Below are 8,217 nucleotides of genomic sequence, written 5' to 3' on the forward strand. Positions count from 1 at the left end.
TACATTTCACAATTAAAAAATTAATTCATCTCATCAACTTCCACCCTTTTTCCCCTCTCCTTCCCTCTCAATATCTACACACCACTTCCATACAGGGTAGTTGGCTTAACAATCTCTGTGTAGTACACTTCATAAAGAGAAAACTGAATAACAAATACGTAGGGATCCCATTTATGCTATATTTATATATAATTTTGCAATGGAAATGTAATTAAGTTGAGATAAAAATGGCCTTTGTTCACTTGTGAGGGACAACGCCCTCTCTCTCTCTTCTCTCTCTCTCTCTCTCTCTCTCTCTCTCTCTCTCTCTCTCTGTCCTTTTTAACGAAGTTTGTTACTGTATATTAGGGGCATACAGCCTTCAAGGACAATTTCGTCTGAATATGTTGTTGTAAATAACAAACAAAATCTGTTTTTTCATGACCTTCAATATAAATGTAGTCTACAATATGAAGAACTATGCAGTAGAATACAACGATAGAAAAAAAAACTCAACCACAGAAAATTAGCGAAAGATACAATTAACGAAAACACAAGTGGAAAAAACATCGAATAATTAAACGCCCCTTTCTACACTCGAAAACTTGTGACGGAGTGAGAGAGAGAGAGAGAGAGAAGAGAGAGAGAGGGGAAAACGAGAGAGGGGAAAACGTGAAGGAATGGGAGAACTGGCAAAAGACCAACTGGGGGAATTCTGGGAAAGTGAACCATAAAATTTCAATAACTAGAGGGAAGGACAAACGAGGAGAGAGAGAGAGAGAAAGAGTGTGTGTGTGTTTGTGTAGGAGTTATGCTGTGTTCCCTATCGTTTTCCTTATTCAAATGAAATGCAACTACCTCATACATGAGTGGGGTGGATCCTATCACAGCTGACTATTTAATGACAGATTAAAACAGTAATTGAATAACAAAATGTCTGTGTTTACTAAAGTACAGTGTCTCTTTACAAGATCATGTCAGTTCTCGCACAGAGGTCGGACCAGCAACTCCACTTGTTAGGCAAGAGTATTTTTTCATCACATCATCGTGATTCATATGCATGCATTAAGCTCACAAAAGTCCTTGAATATCCAATTCGCTCTACCTCGGAATTCAATATATTTTTCTTATATGTTAACCGTAGGGGAATTTTTTAGTTGATAATAATTTCGTCCTCTCGTGGATTCGAACCAGCGCACAGAGGAAAAGAAATAGGACTTCAATAATGTTCCCGAGTAGGTAACATCACTTAAGTTCTGTTTTCTCCTTTGTGAGCTGGTTAGAATCCGTGAGAGGACGAAATTATTATCAACTAATAAATTCCCCATTCGGTTAACATATATAAAAATATATTAGCTCTGAGGTAGAGCGAATTGGATATTAAAGGACGTTTGTAGCTTAATGTATATATATAATATATATATATAATATATATATATATATAAATATATACATGCATATTGTGTGTGTGTGCTTTGGGATCTACTGGTCACGTTCACAATTTTAATAATTGAAAAACAGCCAAATATGTCATGAAACTGAACCACTTGACCCTTCATTAAAAACATTGAAAAACCTACGCTTGAACTGAATTAAATATTTATCTGCGAAATTGTTTTATTTCTCGACTTTCCGTAATATCTTTGTTGTATTATTGATTTTGTATTTAAGGTGGCCAAAGGGATTAACAGTGAACTTATCACGCTCATGAAAACTTTTGTAAACCTTTGTAACCTTCATTTACTATACTCCCTCAAAAATTTCAGCATTTAGTAATAATTCAAAGACAGTTTTAACATTCGTTAATTGAGAATTAACGCAATATCTTCCCTCAAATTCTTGTTCTTGTTCATTCCAGCAGACTCTTAGATTTATGCATCTTTTAACTATATGGCACTGCAGGTACGTATGTGGTATGGTTCAAAATGAAAGTCCACATGTATTCCTGTCGGTTAATTTTGCTCAAATGCAATGGAAGAAAAGAAAATCGTATTACTAGAATTGAAAAACATAAATAGCGGAGGACTAGAGGGAACAGAGAGTGTTCAAAATGCCTTATCAGGGAAATGCCGAGAAGGAGGAGGAGGCCGTTTGTTGAACATAGCCTCAGAGGGAATGTTGTTGCAGAGTGACTCTGCAACCTCCATTTTTCATCTTCCGCTCAGCGTGTCGTCGCACTCCTGTAAAGATTAGCGTTGCTTCCCTCTTCATCTTCAAGCTTCACCTTTGTAGGAAGATTCACTAGTGTACATGTATTTGCACGTATATGTATATACATAGAAGTATGTATATATATGTATATACATGTGTGTGTGTGTCGGTGTATAAAGAATATATCCGTATGTTAGTAAACATATATATGTACGTATGTTATATTTGATTTGTATATGGACTAAAAAAATATTTGCTTAATAGTCACCCGAAGGATAATCCAGCCTGTTACTGGAAAGATACTTCGGCGTTTTCCTTTCCATCCACTGCAGTCTGGACAGTCAAACGTATTTACTGGAAGTCCCAGAGACCTCTTCCTTTTTCCTTCTGATATTCTTTGACTTTAAACGTTTCTTCACAACTCTGATGCTTAAAAGGGTTTTGAATTTCTTAGGCCTCAAACGGCTGGAACGCATCGCAATAACGAGAGCTGGAAATACCTATTATTTTCCCTTTTTTTCTGGAGGGAACTGGAAGGCATTCTTAACATTCCAGTAAGTCTGGAACTGTGAGAAAAATCCAGTCTCTATATAAAGGAAGTAAAATTAAAAAAAAAAAAAAAAATCACCTCACAGCTGCACCACTCCTCATCGCGCCGTTTTTTTTTTTTTTTTTTTTTTTTTTTTCCTGAGTGTGATTTCAGAGGCCGTTGGTGGTGGGGAGATGTTCGTCTATTTCCTCTTTTCATAATGGCTCAATAATTCTTTACCAAAACTTCCCCGAAGGACTTTATTTCTTTATTTGTTACTGATTCTGTTTTAGAACATTGGAATATTTACTAGATTATTTCAAAGTCCATTAGTTGCCTGAGGAAGAATACTTAAATTTAATTATGTTATTTTCTCTTAGTATATTATATATATATATATATATATATATATATATATATATGTGTGTGTGTGTTGTGTGTGCTGTGTGTGTGTGTGTGTGGTGTGGCCAGTCTTGATAAATCAAGAATGAACACCGTATGCAGAAAACTTCCACAACACTAGCCTAAGTAGACGGATTATTAAGAAGGGGTTGAGCCTACCCACCTACCCTATCTATTGACATTCTGAACTTTCTTCTTTCTAGATAGGTATATTAAGACCCCTTGGTTCTCTAATGCCGTTCGCTAAGCCATTTTTAGACCTTTCTCTTCCTCTCAAAAACTGATCCTTTTTCGCAAAACTCTCCTCCTCCATTCTCTTGACATGACCAAACCGTCAACAGAGAACCTCGACACTTTCCGCCCTTTCAGAATTAAAATACATTTCACAATGACTCAATCAATTCATCTAATCAACTTTCACCCTTTTTCTTCTTTCCTTCCCTCTCAATATCTACACTCAATTCCATACTGTGTAATTGGCTTAACAATCTCTGCGTAGTACACTCATAAAGAGAAAACTGAATAACAAATACGTAGGGATCTCTTTATGTTATATTTAATGATATATTGCAATTGAAAATGTAATTAAGTTGACATAAAAACTGGCCTTTGTTCACTGGCGAGGGACAACGCCTCTCTCTCTCTCTCTCTCTCTCTCTCTCTCTCTCTCTCTCTCTCTCTCTCTAGGTCATTTTGAACGAAGTTCGGTACTGTATATTAGGGGTATACAGCCTTCAAGGACAATTTCGTTTGAATAAATCGTTGTAAATAGCAAACAGATTCTGTTTTTTCATGGCCTTCAAATATAATATAGTCCAAAAATATAAAGAACTAGCATTAGAATACAACGATAGAAAAATAAAACTCATGCACAGATAATAATTAAAAATCGCTTGCAAAGAGCACCCAGCAAAAGATACAATTAACGAAAAGACAAGTGGAAAAAACATCGAATAATTAAACACCCCTTTCTACACTCGAAAACTTGTGTAGGAGAGAGAGAGAGAGAGAGAGAGGGGGAAATGAGAGAGGGGAAACGTGAATGGGAGAACTGGCAAAAGATCAACTGGGGGAATTCTGGGAAAGTGGCGCATAAAATTTCAATAACTAGAGGGAAGGAGAAACAGAGGGGAGAGAGAGAGAGAGAGTGTGTGTGTGTTCGTGTATAGTTATGCTGTGTTCCCCAATTGCTTTCCTTATTCAAATGAAATGCAACTAGTTTTATCGTGGTTGACTTAAATGACAGGTGCTGAAAGTGATTTATAATTAAATGTTTGTGTTTACAGAACAGTGCGCTTTGACAAGTGGTGTTAGTTCTCCCCCAGGAGTCGAATCTGCATGTTATAGTGTGTGTGGCTACTGGGGATGTGAATATATTATATATATATATATATATATATATATATATATATATATATATATATTATATATATATATTATATATATATATATATATAGTTTGAGTGTATGGGATTTCTAAGATTTCGTTCACAATACTAACAATTAAAACATCCGGCATGTAACGAACTGAAGCATTTGACCAACTACATTTTTTTATGCGCTTCATCAGAAAACTTGGAAATATACGTGTGACCTGATTAAATATTCATCTCCTCAATTGAGTTCGATTTCTGACTTTCCAGAATATCTTTGTCGTATTCCTGATTTCGTATTTAGTGTCCAAAGGACTTGTCAGTGAACTTGTCATTGAAACTTTCGTGAAGCTTTGTAAACCTTCATATAGTATCTCCGTCGATGTGTCTGCATTTAGCGGTTCCTCAAAAAGATAGTTTTAATATTCACTGATTGAAAATTAAGCAATACATTACCTTAAGACGTCTTGTTAAGGGTTCTGCTACTGTTGTGATGAAGATCATTTTACGGCAAAGGAGCACAGGACATCTAATGATGGCCATATAATACTGTTACTTTTTCAGAATGTGGCATAGATAAAAAAAAAAAAAGAGTAAAAAAGACATTAAATGAAGACGGCCACAGTTTATGAGACATTACAGGAGGACATCTGTAAAACATATCTTTTATATTTCATACAAATTAAACTTTGTGATTAGTTAGCTAGGGTGTTATAAATTTCATTATAATGTCATGTGAGTTTTGATATTTTCCTGGATTAGACATCACATTAATTCTTATTCTCAACAAAATGATCAAGTGGTCACTGAAACAGTCAGGTGAATGTAGTCGCAACCTGGGCCTAATGACAGCCAAAAAGGCCATAAAAAAAAAAAACACACACACACAACTTTTGAAAGCATGGAAATAATATTCTCCAGAGCCTCTGTCAGAACGTGTAGCAATCAACAAAACATCCTCCCAGAAGAGAGAGAGAGAGAGAGAGAGAGAGAACCTGCTACTTTTTTCAATAATGACCCCTTTTAGAATTGGTATGAACCTGCCCTTCTCTCTTTTCATAGCTTCTGTTTTGCTTTGCCGCTCCTTCCACCCCAAGGGAGGGTGAATCTCCTGACAAAAAAAAAAAGAGAATAAAAAAAACATATCCTTCGTCATTCTTCGACATTCCCAGTCTTGATGTTCGAGATGCTAAAGAACACTTTAATTGATATCATTTGTTCCGTATGTTTTTCTAACAGTGTAGGCAGCTGCTTCGTCGCTCTCTCTCTCAATTTTACTAGACGATTTTTCGGGCGAATTTTCCGTTTGCGAGAATTCGGGCACCAACTGAAGGCGAGCTAAACATGATGCTCATTTTTTCTCGATTGGACTGACTTTTCGCCTACGATGCCAGGCAAATTTAAAATGGTGTCCGAGAATAAGAAGGTTTAAAGGAGAGAAATTTTAGTCGTATCAACTTTGAAACCTCTCTCTCTCTCTCTCTCTCTCTCTCTCTCTCTCGATTTTAGAGTGACAACTGAAGAGAAGAAAATTAAATGCTGCTCGTTCTTCAGATTATCAGTAGCGTGAGAACCATTTCTTTGGTATCAATCGTCATGGAAAGAAATTGCGTCTTCGACTATTGTTTGTAGAAATACCGCCAAAATATATGGGGCAATATCTAATTCATCTTTCTTTTGTGTTTACTTCATCACTGCTTCTATCGTATCGTTAGATTAAGCCAGCTTTGTACAGGCACGGGCTCTTGCTTCTTAGCAGCCGTAACTGGGCGATGGATTTTTCTCACTGCTTCCTTTTAACGATGGCAAATATTCCCGAAAAACGAAACTGGACTCCAACAAAAACTGTTTTTCAGGATTTTAAATTCTTCGCCTTGATTTATAAAATCATATAAAACAGAAATAAAATTCTTTGGCAATGTGGGCTGGTCGGGGAAAAAGCAGGAATTGTAGCCTTAATTCCGCTCTGAAAATTATTCAACTGAAATTGCTGGGAGCATGAAGCTAAATCTTTTTCTAAATCGTGTAACTGTTCACATCAGTTCACCTCATGCAATGCACTGTAGGCATTACTTGAACTTCTTTGCAGCCTCCCTTCGGCCCCTAGCTGCAACCCCTTTCATTCCTTTTTACTGTACCTCCTTTTATATTACCTCTTTTTCATCTTACTGTCCAGCCTCTCCTAATAATTGTTTCATAGGGCAACTGCGAAGTTTTCCTCATGTTATGTTACACCTTTCGAACCTTCATTATTCTCAGTTTTCCTTACAACGCTGAATGACCTCGTAGGTCCTAGCGCTTGGCCTCTGGCCCAAATTTACATTCCAGTTCCAAGATCGTAAAAGTTTCCATTTACAGCAAAAATTTTCCAAGTCGTTTCGATCCTTTGCCATGTTTAAAAAAATGCTGAAGATAAATCGTGGTAGAATCCCCGGAGTCTGTGCACATTCTAAAATAACTCGTGATGTTTACTGTGAAAACGCTACATATGCATTCGGCAAGTTATTGGATTTTATTTACTTGACAATGCTTATGTAGTTTTGGGAAATAAAAAAAAAAAGATTCAGCAATTACTGAGGCACAGAGTGGCCTCTTGACATATGCGGGTATTTTGCTATTCAATTAATTTTTAGGCTTCTAAATTCAATAAACGAACATGATCGAGGATGAGTGCAAATTCATTTAGTCATGATGCTTACAATCTTAAAATCGCACTGCATTCATTGCTTCTGAATACTGACCTTCTCACATATTATTTGGAAATAGCAAGATTCCATTTCTTGACGAAAGGATTTTATTCCCGCTCATTACAATCCTGTGGGCAGCAGGTTAAATGCATTACATATTTCTTTTATCTTTATTCACGAAATATCTAAAATGGTTGGAATATCAGTCTTCATTTACGCTCTATATATCACCAGCGATTGGCGAAATCATATCTTTTATTACGATAATATTGAGAAACTGATTTTTTTGCCTAGTATACAAATGATATGACTAAAAAACCAACTATTATACCCCTTCGCTGATTATATTATCATGACAAACAAATCAAGTGCATATATATATATATATATAGTATATATATATATTATATATATATATTATATATATATATATATATATATATATATATATATATACTATATATATATATATATATATATATATATATATATATATTATAAAGTAACATCTAATCTCGTCTTTTTATTCATTAAAAAAAATCTTATGCTTCAAAATCTTAAGGTAGAGACAAAATTATGAAATACGATTTACCTCATCAACATAATACGTGTATTCCTAGTATCTCAGAGCTGGAACCATGAAAATGGGAGAAAACAACATTAAATTTTTAGGGTTTTTTTATGTCTAAATATGTGTGATATAGTTCATCGTAAGATCCGAAATAAATCTGAGAGAAAAATTCCAAGTAATTCGTTGATTTACGGATGAAGTCTCTAATCTAGAAATTATAATCATCATAATTCTTTCACACGATATAGAGAATCGGTTTTTAAACGGTACAATGAAGAGAAACTAAATGAAATAGGTTGTGAACACGACTAGATAGATGGGGAAGATAAAAATGTAAAATACGAAACAAGAACCTGTAAGGAGGAGAATATGTTCTCAATTGTTCAAAGGAAGACGAGACTGCAAAATGAAAAATTCTCTTTAAAAAACGTACAAAGAGAAGGTAATCTCTCAAGGAGACGCAGCGTTATACAGGGAACGAAAGATTCTCTCTCTCTCTCTCTCTCTCTCTCTCTCTCTCTCTCT

This window comes from Macrobrachium nipponense, chromosome 7, assembly GCF_015104395.2.
Source record: "Macrobrachium nipponense isolate FS-2020 chromosome 7, ASM1510439v2, whole genome shotgun sequence".
Lineage (NCBI taxonomy): Eukaryota > Metazoa > Arthropoda > Malacostraca > Decapoda > Palaemonidae > Macrobrachium > Macrobrachium nipponense.